Source organism: Meriones unguiculatus, chromosome 2 (genome assembly GCF_030254825.1).
Source record: "Meriones unguiculatus strain TT.TT164.6M chromosome 2, Bangor_MerUng_6.1, whole genome shotgun sequence".
Taxonomy (NCBI): domain Eukaryota; kingdom Metazoa; phylum Chordata; class Mammalia; order Rodentia; family Muridae; genus Meriones; species Meriones unguiculatus.
This window is the reverse complement of record NC_083350.1, coordinates 97905791-97920490: the sequence shown is the minus strand read 5'-3', so window position 1 is coordinate 97920490 and position 14700 is coordinate 97905791. Positions and strand designations below refer to the sequence as shown.

At 42.1% G+C, this 14700-nt stretch overlaps 1 protein-coding gene and 1 pseudogene across 15 annotated transcripts in view; one reads left to right on the top strand and one right to left on the bottom strand.

Annotated features, from left to right (window-relative positions):
• The window catches only part of Anks1b (ankyrin repeat and sterile alpha motif domain containing 1B), a 1054774-nt gene that overhangs the window by 976909 nt on the left and 63165 nt on the right, over positions 1 to 14700 (bottom strand). The gene's annotated exons all lie outside the window — the stretch shown is intronic.
• Positions 2324 to 2447, top strand: LOC132652636 (small nucleolar RNA SNORA17; annotated as a pseudogene).

Here is a 14700-nt window from a genome sequence, read left to right as displayed (position 1 = left end):
GCCCAAAGGTTGCCCATGTAAACTTGTACAACCACTCTGGAAAGCAATCTGGTGCTCTCTCAGACAACTAGGAATAGCCCTTCCTCAAGATCCAGCTATACCAGTCCTAGGCATATATCCAAGAGTCTCAAGTACACAATAAGGACATTTGCTCAACCATGTTTTTAGTAGCCTTATTTGTAATAGCCAGAAGCTGGAAACAGCCCAGATGCCCCTCAATGGAGGAATGGATACACAAATTGTGGTATATCTACACAATGGAATATTACTCAGCAATAAAAAACAAGGAAATCATGGAATTTGCAGGTAGTTGGTGGGATCTGGAAAAGATCATCCTGAGTGAGCTATCCCAGAAGCAGAAAGATGCACATGGTATATATACTCACTCATATAGACATATAATATGGGATAAACCTACTAAAATCTGTACACCTAAAGAAACTAATCAAGAGGGAGGACTCTTGCTAAAATGCTCAATTCCTATCCAGAAAGGCAAAGAGGATGGACATCAGAAGAAGAAGAAAAGAGGGAACAAGTCAGGAGCCTGACACAGAGGGCCTCTGAAAGGCTCTGCCCTGCAGACTATCAATGTAGATGCACTGGGCCTCTTATGAGATGCTAAGTAACAAGTAATTGGATCTGTCAGACACTGACAGCTTTTAAGCATCACCAGGTCTGTGCTTAATTTCCCACAGGCCAACCTTTTCCCTGAGGTTGGCCTCCAGGATGGTGCCTGTACCTAAGCTTGTATCCCCGGCTCTCTAACCTCAATGAAGCTACCTTTAGCAGTCAGAGTGGACACCAGGACTCTGCATCCTATCGCTTCGCTGGATGTGAACGCTGGAAGCAGGAATTGAGAAATCTCTACAAGTACAGTAAGACCACTGACAGCAATCCTATCATGAAATGCCAACAGATAATCAACAACACAGTAAGATAGAAGTGAATCAGTACATGTATTTGTTGGGCATCTGCTGAGTCTAATATGTTAAATTACAATTAAATAAACACACTTGTCCTTCAGGCCTTAAACATAAATATGTATTTTGTAATTTATATATTAAATATGTGATAATAATTTTTCTACATTTTTATCACTCTATATAGCTCTAATACTTAATTACATATGGTAAGATTCTTTTAATTTTTAATTACTTTAAGATATAAATATTGATAGAATTGAGTTATAGGTTCCACTTGAGTCTCCATCACCTTTAAATTATGTTTTTCCTGATTTATTTATCCATCTGCAGTGATATTTTTGTTTGCTTTTAGAAGTCTTGCTTGGGGTGTGTAAATTATTTCTTTTCCGTTCCTGAAATCATGCTCCATGTGACTGAATGCCTCCATGTGTTGTTCTTCTGTGAAACTGCAAACCCTGCCCCTCTCATCATTGACAGTTTCTGTATTTTTGATGTGTTATATCTCCCTGCTTCCATCTTCTCCTAAGTGGAATTGACAATGACACAACCATGTTATAAAGCAGACATGTGATAAATGAAGCAATAAATGAAGCAGATAAGTAACAAGGTTCATCGAAATGCTTTTTTTTTTTTTTTTTAAAGAAACACTGTATGGGACCATTTGCTGTTCTATCTGCTTCATGGGAATGAGTAACAAAATCAGCATGAGTAGAAATTGGTGCATAACCATTAGCAGATAGGGACTCTACTCTGCTTCCCAGGAGACATTGAATGCAAATTGGTAGCATTTAAAATCTGTTCTAGCTAGGCGTGGTGGTACACACGTTTAATCCCAACACTTGGGGAGGCAGAAGCAGGCAGTTCTCTGTGAGTTCAAGGCCAGCCTCATCTACAAATCAAGTCCAGGACTGCCAAGATTACATATGGAAACCCTGTCTTGAAAAAAAAACAATAGAGAGAGAGAGAGAGATAAAATGATGTTTTAGGGACTGGGGAGATGCCTGAGTGCTTAAAAGCATTTGGTTGCTCTTTCAGAAAACCAGGTTCCCTTGATGGCTCATAACCACCCATGTCCCAGAGGGTTTGATGCCCTCTTCTGATTTCTGTGGTCATTGTACACACATGATGCACAAAGGCATCAAGCAAAACACTTACATGCACAAACTAAAAATTAAAATATTAAATGCTGTTCTTTGCTACTTCTATTTTCCTCTTACTATTCTTTTTTATTTTTATTTTTATTTTTTAATTTAGGCTTGAGTTTTAACAAGGTGTCAGAGAAAACATTCCCTTTTGCTTTTGATGTCACCTAAAACCAAGCTGTTCCCTATTAAAACTTTTAAATAGCAGTAAAATCCTACCTGATAAACTGTTCGGTTAATAGTGTGTTGGCCGTAAAGCTTATTTCAGTATCGCAGGTGTGGCTGCTGTGTCACATGTCAGCAGATGGCAGAGGGGAGAGAGGCCGTGTCTAGGCTCGGTGTGCTGACCTGTGAACATCTGAATGATTAGTAACCTAACACTCCATAAAAAAGTAGCCCTGAGAAGACCACCATTCTGGCACTGCAGGTCTGGCTCCTGGGGAGCGGAGCAAGCCAGAGACTAGAAGAACCCTGCCTGGGACAATAGGAGCCAGGTGGGACTGAGCCCGAGATAGACAACAACCCTTGCACTCACAGAGGCCCAGGAGAGGAATGGAGCAAGCCTGAAATACCACCAGACAGGTGCCATGAAGTCTGGACAGGGAGCTAGCCTGAGGTAACCACTACTTCAGGCCTTGGGGGACAGACCATACCTGAGATGACCCTGCCTGGCGCCATGATGCACAACAGGGAAATAGGACCCCTGAGATGACCCCAGATACTCAAGAGAACCTGGACACCATTAAGAGGAGCAAATAAGTGCTACCACTTGTCAATTTAAAGGAAGAGAAATGGAGGAGAAAGAGAAACAGAGGGATGTGGGCACAATAAAGACAGGCAAACTGGAGACCCAAGGACAGTGAGGAACAGCCAGTGTTGCCACCTGGGACCATGGTGCGGCCCTGGCCCTTGCTGCCACTGTGGGCCACATCTGGGTCTGTGGCCCTGCATCAGTAGGAGTCTGTTACCACCAAAGGCCAGTCAGATGTCCCTGGTCTGGGCTATTGCCCGAGGGCCTATTGATGTCTGAGGGCTGTGCAGAACTGGCTCCAAACCTTATCTAGGCAACATGGCAGAGCTGGTCTTGAGAGCAGGAGAGCTAAACTAGGCCCTAGCCAGCTGCAATATTTGAAAGAGTAGCCCCCACCCCCCACTCCACCCCACCCCACACACACTGCTTGAGCCGCAGGTGAGCAGACAGACCCCAAGAATATGAGCATCGAAGAACTGGCCCTGTCACTTATCTCCTTTATGGTGGCATGGATGGGGGGAGATGCCTTCCTCCACTCTCCTCGCTCACCACTGCAGCAAGTGAGAGACCTGGCCCTGGGGTCATGAGAGCAGGAGAGCTGGCCCTGCTCCTCGCCAGCTGCAGCACTTGTGAGAGTGAACCCTGCATCTCACCTGAGCAGCTCAGTAGAGCTGGCCCTGCCATTTGTCTGCCACGCTTGTAGTGACATGGGGGAGGAAGAGATAACCCCCACCTCATACCTTGTCACCTACGGCAGGTTGGATTGCTAATCCCAGCACCTCACCAGCAGCAGCACTTGAGAGAGTGGGCCCTAAACATCACCTGGGAGCACAAGAACTGGTTCTGAATGTGAGGATTGCAGGCTGCTGGTCCTAAGCATGTGAGCACAAGAGTGGGTACTGCCCTTTGTCTGTTGTGCCACGGCATAGACAAGGGAGAGATAACCTCCTTCTGGATCACCCATAGCAGATGGGAGAGCTGGACCCTGGATCATAAGAGTAGGAAAACTGGCTATGATCTCACCAGGGAGTGGGCCTGGCACCTCATCGGGGCAGCAGGGCCTTGGTGCCAGCCCTCAGGGTGGGAGAGCTGGAGGGCTGACCAGCTCAGATACCTCTCAGACCCAGAGCTTTGAATTGGTCCACCCTAACATCAACCCCATCGATGAACTGCTGGAGTGTATGAGTCCTAAAGATCTAAAACTACAGAATTTGATGACACAGGCAATAGCAGGATATCAGAGAGGAGTCCCAGTGAGTTTCTAGTATTGATAGAGTAGCAGAAGCCAGTAGGCTAGTACAAGAATGACTTGTAGCAATGAACATTAGAAAGCCAAGAAGTGTGGACAGAAGGGTGCACTGTGGGAGACACTGACACACGACAGCTTCCACAGCATCCTCCCTGCTCTGCTGGTGGGGAGGGAACAAGGGTGCAGAACGGGTGTGTGCGGAGGGGAGATGAGTGGGATTGGGGTGCATGATGTGAAATTCACAAAGAACCAATAAGAAGTTTTTTAAAGTTTATTTTAAAGAGTAAGAAAACAACATGACACAACATAGATGTTTAGACCTACAAGAACTCAAGAGCTAATGCAGCCCGTGTTTTCAAAAAGTCACTTTGAAGTTCAGATTGACAGGGGTCTGCTAGTACTGATCATGTGATCATGTTGTATCCTAGGTGGGAATGCAGCACTCAGAAGCTGCATTACAGCTCTGAGAGTTTAAATGGGTATTATTCATCTTTAGTGGTTACCACTATAACTTACTTCTTAAAAGAAATATATTGGTGAGAAGAAAAAAATGGGATCTAAATATATTGTAGGAAAGTCTCAAAAACAATTTTTTAAAAGCTTTAAAGAAAACTATGTAATTCAATATGAATTAAATTCCTGAAAAAAAATTTCTTACTTAGTCTAGTAAGTTAAGGGGGAAAAGCATAGCAACCGCTACCAAATTAATTAAAAGGTGATTGAGTAAGTTTTCCAACCTCCTGCATTGCTTGGATACCATCCACTCTCTCTGAGTGGATCCACTCTGGGAATGGCCTCCCTGAGATGCAACCCTGCAGTCTCAGCTGAAATAGCCCTTTGTCCTGTATATGCTTAACACAAACACAATGTTTCGATGTGCTTACAATGGAAAAGTTACGACAGTCAAGGAAATAAGTGCCCATCATCTTGCTTTGTTATCGTCTCCTCTTTTAGTGGTAAGAGATAAAACCTCTCAGCATAGCCCTGTATTCATCCCATATAACTGCAAAACCTGCTTTCAGCACAGCCCTGTATTCAACCCATATAACTGCGACCATCTTTTGAGTTCTAGCCAGCTCCTTACCCCAACCTCTTTACTGCTTCCAACCACTGTTGTGTTTTTATATATCTGCTTTGTCTTTTTAAAAGATTCTACATATGATATCATGATTTGTCTTTCCATGTATAGAATATTTCATCCCCTATAATATCTTCCAGTTCCCTTCATGTTGTCACAAATAGTGGTGTCTTGTTTTTTAGGATTGAATGATGTTGCTATGCTTATTTACACTACTTTGTGCATAGCTTTATTTGAAGTGTTTAGGCCTCAGCCTCCTTTCCAACCTTCCAATCCTTTGTAGGAGAGAGAAGGTTAGTGGGGAGAGTGGGCCCCTTTACTTCTCCCGGCAATTTAGGGTCAATGGGTTCTTTTCGAGCTCTATGCCAATTTCTGCCATCAGCAAAGGCATCCAGTGGTCTCCTCTAAGCCACTGCACCCCAAAACACTTCCCTCTGTCTGTCTGCTCCAAACTGCCATACCGTCTTCTCTGGTCTCTTCAAACTGCTACATGCCTCACGCCCACACCCCATGCCGCCACCTCTCTTTCTGGGCTCTAAAGTTTATCTCCTTAGAGCCCTAGACCATGGCCCTCTCTGTGCTGCCCATGGAAGGCCATTACCAGCTGGCAAAAAGCCATGCCCCATATGAAATAATTAACAGCTGTGGACAAACTATAGCCCAACAAAATCCTACAGTTCAGATTAAAGCAAAAACGTTATCTCCATAACATAACTGAGTTCACCAAGAAACCCAAACTTCCATTACAACTTTGTCCATAATATCTATCAACAATACCCCTAGATTGTTTCTGTGTGGCAAAAGCTTTTATCCCTGGCCATCTCACTAGCCCCGTGTTTCCTGTTTCTATTAAATATTATCATTGACCCTCCATTTTCATTCTACCTATACCTTAGTTCTATGTTCTTTTACCTCCTGCTCCTCCCCATTGCTTCTCATTCTAGATCCTAAGTGGATGATGTTAGCTGCGTGGATATGCAGACTACCTTTTCCGGTAAATGACTTGGCCTATTGTGCTACAAATACACAATTCTACTTATCTTCCTGAAGTCTTCACAAAGCGGATTCTATTTTAATATATTATTTCTTTAAATCCATACCAAAAACATTATTTTCTTCAGTTCTATGTGTCTCAACCAGTAGGTAGCAGAGCTGTGAATTGAATTTTGAATCACCAATCTCCCATACCCATCAGCTTCCCATCCTCCCCCCACCCCGTCCCAAACAGGGAATGAATTCTCATGGAGTTAGAATCCTTACCTTGATTTTGCAGACATGCATCTGATATAGCAAGGAACATCTTAAATCTAAACCTAAAACCCACACTATAATCTGAGCCAAGATACAAACTGACCAGGCCAGCTAAACTCTAACCCTCTCATCTGCAAACATCTAATTGGAACAACAGTTTATTGAGGTCCCATACCCTTGAAATTTCAGTTAGTCAAATAAATAAATAAATAAATAAATAAATTCTGTATCCCTTGCCCAAAATGACATTGCCAAAAGAAATTGTTTATTCTCCTATTTGTGTCTTTGTGGTTATTATTGTCATTGACTATGAAAAATCTTAAGCATAACTGGAAAAATGAAAGAATTCATATTTACTTATTAAAGTTAATGCTACCCATATTATTAATATACAATTGTTAACTTCAATTTTGAAAAACAATATGTTCAAAAGTAGACTATTATAATAAATATCCATGTATTTATCTTTTACCTTAAAAATAAGCAACTAAGAGTGAAATTTCTTTCATCTATCAACCCTCTCAGTCTGAAGAAAACCTCTGGTGCCATAACACTTCTTCAAATATTTCAGTGCATATGCATCATACATAGACCCCACTTCTTAGAAGCATAGCACAAAAACCCTTATCACGCCCAAACCATTAGCAATGTCATAGTTTAATAACAAACCAAGAAAATCAGCTTAAACATTGAAACTACAAAGTTTAAAAAGAGGCATACTAAAACTATGCAGGTCACCCTACCTCAGACTCCTAGAAACAGGGGTATGGAGCCAAAGGCCACCTCCTATAGCCAGGTGGGACTCCCAGTGGACAGAGGGGCCACCAATCCACCCATATAACCTTCGACCCAAAATTTGTCCTGTTTACAAATGTGAAGGGACAAAGTTGGAGCAAAGATTGAGGGAACGGCCAACCAAAGACTGGCTCTACTTGAGACCCCATGGGAGAGAACCAGTCCCTAACCTATTAATGTTACTCTGTTATGCTTGTAGACGGGAGCCTAGCATAACTCCTCTGAGAAGTTTCTACCCAGCAGCTGATGGAAACAGATGCAGAGACCCACAGCCAAACATTAGAAAGAGCTTGGGGAGTCCTACGGAAAAGTTGGTGGAACAATTAAGGAAGCTGGAGGGATCAAGGACTCCACAAGAAGACCTACAGAGTCAACTAACCTGGACCCACGGGGCTCACAGAGACTGAACCACCAACCAGTAAGCATGCATGCGCTGGTCCTAGGCCCCGGCATATATGTAGCAGATGTCTACATGTGGATTCCCCAAACCTGGAGTGGGAATCCTTTCTGCCTCTGATGCCTCCTTTTGGATCTATCTCCCCTGGGCTTCCTTGCCTGGCCTCAGTAGAAGATGTGCCTAGTTCTACAGCAACTAAACATGCCAGGGTAGAGGACCTCCCCTTTCTCTGAAGAGAAGAAGGATTGGGAAAGGAGTGTGCAAGGGGGGAAATTGGGAGGAAAGAGGGCTGCAATCAGGATGGAAAGTAAAATTTTTAAAACTATAAATGCTTTATTTTAGTATTCACCAATTTGTGAAATGAAACAAGATTTCAAGAGATTGAGAGCTCAGTGAAGAGAAGGGAAGTAAAAGCTTTCAGAAGGTGGTAATGGAAGCAATACAGAGACAACTTCTGATAGATTAATATTGGGTGGACCGTAGGTAGTGGTTAGTGTCCATTTCTAATTGACAGGCTCTCTTCAGAGGTCAGATGGTAGTTTGTGATTGGGTAAGATTGTTTCATTTTACCATTTACACTGAGTTGGCTTTTGATTTACTTACTTGTTTCCCAACTGATGCTTCTTAGCATTGATGATTTTTATTTTCAATACTATAGAAATATATCTGCATGTCCAGATTTTCTACCGCTATTATTTCTGTTTCATGTATTTCTATATAACCTATCATTTCTAATTAATCTTGACTTTATTCATTAAAGATCACATAGCCCTACATTGAATGGTGTGTGCAAAAGCAAAGAAACACACTCAAGCCTGTAATTACAGCCCAGGAGGATAAACCAGGAAGATGGCTGTGAGTCAGGCCACTGGACTACATAGTGACTATACAGCAAGACTATTCCTCAAAAGAAAATAATATGCTCAGCTTATTGCATTTCCAATGTTCACTGCATATATGTGTGTATCAGAAAAATCAGTTACGTGTTAGTTAGGCACGGTATCCTACAGACATGGCATGCCCTACAGCTCTATCATCCACATGGTGATACCAAATTCTTACTTCATCACTGTGCCAGAAACCAAAATTATTGTTCTCCAAATGTTACCATCCCTGCTGCAGTGCTCTATGGTAGACTCATGATTCTTCACCACAGCAACTGTAAACTTAGCTAAGACAGTAACTTAAACACAACCTCGTGTCACCTAACAAAGGTGTCATATTCTGAAAAATATAGAATCAGATGATTATGACATCAACATCAGGCTGTGGCATGCCTCGTGATGTAACCTATGAGGTCACTGTTATACCTCCAGTCAATCACTGATCATGGTTCACAGGCACGTGAGTATTCCTGGAGACCAAGTGAGAAAGTTCATGCTCTCTACAAAGGAATTCAAAACAAGGTCACAAGACAAAACTAGGACTAATGATATTCTTTTCTGTTATTATATTTAATGAATACTTAAGCTTTTATATAAATATAACTATAAACAAATTACTGAACATAAAACTACAAAATATAATTTTACTTTCACGATCTAGATGATAATAAAATGATAACAAAAATCTTCAAAGAGAAACATAATGACTTGTACCAAAGAAACCAAATTTTGTGTACTAATTTGAGATTATGATTCCACTAGCACAACCAATATTTCCTCTTAGTAAGGTTATAACTACCATTTGCACTATAATATGGATTTTTTTTTCCTGAGGCCTAAGAAACTTATAAAAGATATTGTTTACTTTGGAGCAGAAAATAATAGAAATTTAATTTTTTTCCATCATGTTAACAGGAAATAAAGTACTATAGTGAGTAAAATGTTAGCATCAACATAGGTGCACTGCTAGACCTCAATGCTGGATAGTGGTCTCCAAGAGTAAATAAAGGCCATATATTACTGTACCCCACTTGTAAATCAGAGCTTAAGAGAATAAATCACGTAACAAAATAGATGCACTTTGGAAAGGCAAAAACAACTCTGAAAATTCCCAATAATCAAATCACGTTTCAAAGGCACTAAGATAAGTTACTAATATAACTGTCCTGAAAGTTACCCTCCCACACTTTTAAAGTATGAAACACAAAAATATTTGTATTGTGATTAATCACCCATAAAAATAAGAGCTAGATTTACTGATTTCTTATTATATGGTAGTTTCTGTGTTCTCGTTTTACATCTGTACTTTTTATAACAAATTCTTTTAGGACACACAAGAGGCCATATTATGTGCACAAAATGTTGCACTGCTGTGGATAATCAGGTTGAGACAGGTCACTTCTGGCCTGCAGAACCCAAGGCTTTCTCCTTCCCCCCTACTCTTCCTAAGACTACCCTTGAAAATGCACCACCTAAGGCTTTACCTCAAGGTTTGCTTTTGGAGGGTACCCTAATGAGGACGGTTATTACTTTATTTACTGAGGTAACTGAGTTACTGAGTAAATAAAGTGCTAGCTAAGCAAGCAAAAGAACCTTGTTTGATCACCAAATCCCATACAGAAAAGATAGGTAGTGTAATCTCAACACTAGTGCAGTGGACATGAGTTGATTCCCGAGTCTCACTGGCCAGCCAGCCTAGACATGGTCTTCAGGGCCCAGTTTCAAACAAGCAAGAGGGGTAACTTCTACGCAATGACCTCTGAGGCTGGCCTCTGACCTCTACATGCACACCCACCCAGATACACCTACAAGTGAGCACACACACCTGCTTTCAAGTCACAGACATGAGGTGGGGGAGGGGGAAGAGGAGAGAAGGGCAAGAGATAGAGGGAGCAAGAGCCTGGGGAGGGAGAAAGTGGGAGGGAGGGAGAATAAAAAGTGACCCTAGGTGCAGGTTGTCGTGGTGCATTCCTTTAATCCCAGGACTAGGGAGACAGGGGCAGGCTGATAGAAGTTTGAGGTCCACCTGGTCTACAGCCAACTGGGATGGCCAGGCCTACACAGAGAAACCCTGTTTTGAGAGGAGTAAAAAGTAGCACTAGTAAATAAACCTCAGAAGAGAATCTGTAATTTTGAATCACTTTCTGGTCACCAAAGATCTTATTTCTAATAATAATTAGAGGTGATAATTCAACCTGATATACATTCACCAGCTGAATGTCATGCATGTGTTAGGCCATATATGTTACAGGAGAATAAAATACATATAAGCTTATACAATAGCTAATACATTGAAGATACATCATAACTGTATAGAATTTATACTGTAACTGGTCAAGATTTTTTTTTTACATTTGTTCTTTATTTAGTAAGCAGTCTGCTGGGCATGTACACAGGCATATGGATATAAGCATGCCAAGGCATAATAGTGGAGCTCAGAGGACAACTTGCAGGAATTGGTTTTCTGCTTCCATCATAACGGTTCCACAGATGAAATTCTTATTGTAGGGCTTAGCATCAAATGTACTTACCACTAAGCCATCTCACAGACACGCCTCCTCTAGTTTTTATAAATGAGAATGGCAGCCATGTCTGACTCAACTGAGCCTCACTCAGCTGAGCACATGCTATACAAACAAGAAAAACTGTGCATCAGTCAAGTGAACCTTAATCTTCTGCACCTGAAGAATAGACTGTACTGACACCAAGCCTAAGATTTTACTGAAAACCTAAGCTACAAAGAAGAGTAGATGCAGAGACCCAGCAACTCCACTATCAGCACTCTAATAGAGTAAGAGGGGGAAAGATTGCATAGGATGGTGATATCTGGGTTGGTCAGTAGAATTCTGAACACTCAGATTCTACAGTGCCCTCCAGGCTAGTAAAATCTGCTCCTTCCTATTTCATAAAGAAAAGTTACTCCCAGTTGCCTGGAGACCTTATAAAAAAACAATGAGAGCCCATCCTCAAAATTCCCTGCCCTCCCTTGTTGCCTTTAGACCAATGACTAGAGCCAGGTTCCACTTATAAAAGCTTCAGTTGTAAAATGTATTCCCTGGTGTGGAAAAATACTTTATGCACACAAAAATACAAAAGATGCCCAGACTGTCTGGCATGTGCCACTAAGAACTAAGAGTACTTGCTGATGGGTGAAAACTTGTACAACCACTTTGGAAATCAACCTGGCCCTTTCTCAGAAACTTGAGAATAGTTCAGCTTTACCACTCCTGGGCATATACCCAAAAGATGCTCCACCATACAACAAGGATACTTGCTCAACTATGTTCATAGCATCTTTATTCGTAATACCCAGAAACTGTAAACAACTTAGATGTCCCTTAACCAAAGAATGGATAAAGAAAATGTGGTACATTTACACAATAGAATACTCCTCAGCTATTAAAAAACAAATATGTCATGCAAATTTCAGGCAAACGGCTGGAACTAGAAAAGAGCATCCTGAGTAAGATACTCCAGACCCAGAATAACACTCATGGTATGTACTCACTTATAAGTGGATATTAGTCATATAGTACAGGATAACCATGATACAATTCACAGCCCCAAAGAAATAAGTAACAAAGAGGGCCCAAAGAAGGATGTTTGAATCTCACCCAGAAGGGGAAATAAAATAGATATCTGAAGTACATAAAGGGAGAGAACTGGGTGGGAGAGAGGGGGGAGATCAAGGATAGGGAGGGAGGACTGGGAGATAATGGAAGTCAGTGGTAGGGCATGTCTGGAACAGGGGAGGCTCCCAGGAATCTATGGCGTGACCCTAGCTGAGACTCCTATCACCTGGGGAGATGGAACCTAAAGTCGCCACCTCCTGTATCCTGATGGGACTTCCAGTGGAGAGAGGGGGACACCAACCCACCCACAAAACCTTCGACCCAAATTTTACCCTGCCTACCAGAAATGTAGGAATAAAGATGGAGCAGAGATTGGCAGAATGTCTGGCCCAAACTGAGATCTACCACATGGAAGAGAGCCAACCCCTGACACTATTAATGATACTCGGCTATGCTTGCAGACAGGAGCCTAGCATAACTGTCTTCTGAAAGACTTCATCCAGCAGCTGATGGAAGCAGATGCAGAGACCCACAGCCAAACAATAGGCAGAGCTCCAGGAGTTTTGTAGAAGAGTGAGAGCAAGGACTGAGGGAGACAAGAGGAGTGAAGAACCCCACGAGAAGACCTATAGAATAAACTAACCTGGGCCCATGGGCTCACAGAGACGGAACCACCAACCAAAGAGCATGCCTGGGCTGGACCTAGGCCCCTACACATATGTACAGCCGGTTCTTCATGTGGCTCTCCTAACAGTTGGAACAGGGGCTGTCTCTGACTCTTGCCTGCCTTTGGGTCCTTTTCCTCTAGCTTGGGTTGCCTTGTCTGGCTTCAGTATGATAGGATATGCTTAGTCCTGCTGTGACTTGATGTGCCAGGATGAGCTGGTACCCATTGAGGGCCTCTGCTTCTCTGAGGAGAAGAGGAGGAAGAGATGGGCAAGGTGGTGGAGTGTAGGACGGGGGGTGAGGGAGAGGAGGAAGGGGGCTGGGATCCGGCTGCAGACTGGTTAAATAAATTAAAGAATAGTCTATTTCCGATAAAAGGAAACAAGTTTTTAAAAAATATGAACTGAGGGCACACGTGTGCAAGCTTGTTTTGACGATGTTGAGGCATAAGGAATGAATGCCAGATAGAGGAGAGTGCGATAATTTTGTAGAACTCGCCTGTGTGTCAGAATTTAATTTCTAACATGGATATGTTCAGCGGGTGCTGAACGATGATGAGATGTCACTGGAACAGAGTTCTAAAGTAGCAGCCATAAAAGGTATCACTTAACACTAGAAGGTACACATATTTGCAGTATGTCAGAGCAGCAACCAGAGAGCCTTGACTTGTAGGAATCTGGGCACTGCTTAATAAATCATCAGTCATTCTGTTTACAACAACAACAACAAAACCTGAACAAACCCAGCAGATTAAAATCAAAAAGGTACTGTCTAATAGTGCTAGAAGCAATTATCCCAAGTTCAAAGAATGAACAGGGGCTGTTTCTTCTGAGAATCTTGTGATTCTTGTGAGAATCTTGTGATTGTCTCTATCCTGCCAGTGTGAATTCCTTGGTTTGGAGATGTATCATTTTAATCTCTATCTTTATTTTCACTTATTTTCCTGGTGTGTGTCCAAATTTCAATCCTTAAAGGGGGAATTATCTACTCCACTGTGGCCTCATCTTTACTGCTTACAGCTGCAAGTGTCCTGTTTCTAAGTCCAGGAAATTTGCACCTCAATATGCAAATGTTGAGGGGCTGTAATTTAAGCAGCAGCGGACCTCTTCGCTTTCAGCACCAAGAAGAGCAAAAACTGAAGAGACAATTGATACATAGTTTCTAAGCTGCTTCTCAGACCCAGAACCCATTAGTGGGAGTTGTGTCCTTTAAAAAAAAAAAAAAAAGAAGGTGAACTTCTCTCAAAAAGAAAAAAAAAAATCTCTAAGAAAATGTATGACCCTTTACAGAGTAATTCAACAGTGATGTAAGAGGGAAAGCCCAGCCCCTTCTGGGACTAATGAATATAGAATCTAGATGTCACTAATATCAGCATACCCAAAATAGATTTCTGATCTACCATTTAGAGTGAAAACATCTGAAGAACAGAAAACAAAGCCCTAAATCCAGCTTAGAGTTGGCCCAACACATCCCAACTCCCTCAATCTGGTATTGTTCCTAGATCCTAAGGGCACAATTGGAATACATACTAACACCAGCTAGAACCCTAACATTGATTCTCCCAACCTGAAAAAGGGATCACCGAGGTAGAAATGGCAAAGGAAGCCCCTTAATACCACTTTCTTCTGCCTCTGTTCCAGATGATAAACCAGAAGAAAGATTTTTTAAATTAAATTTTTATTTTTTTTTATATTAATTACACCTTGTATCCCAGCTATAGATCCCTCCCTCATTCCTTCCCAATCCCACCCATCCTCCCTCATCTCCTCCCATGTCCCTCTCCACTGATAGGGGAGGTCCTCTTCCCCTTTCATCTGACCCTAACTTATCAGGTCTCATCAGGACTGGCTACATTGTCTTCCTCTGTGGCCTAGCAAGGCTGCTACCTTCTCAGGGGTAGTCAAAGAGCCAGCCACTGAGTTCATGTCAGAGACAGTCCCTGTTCCCATTACTAGAAAACCCACTTGTAGACTGAGCTGCCATGGGCTACAT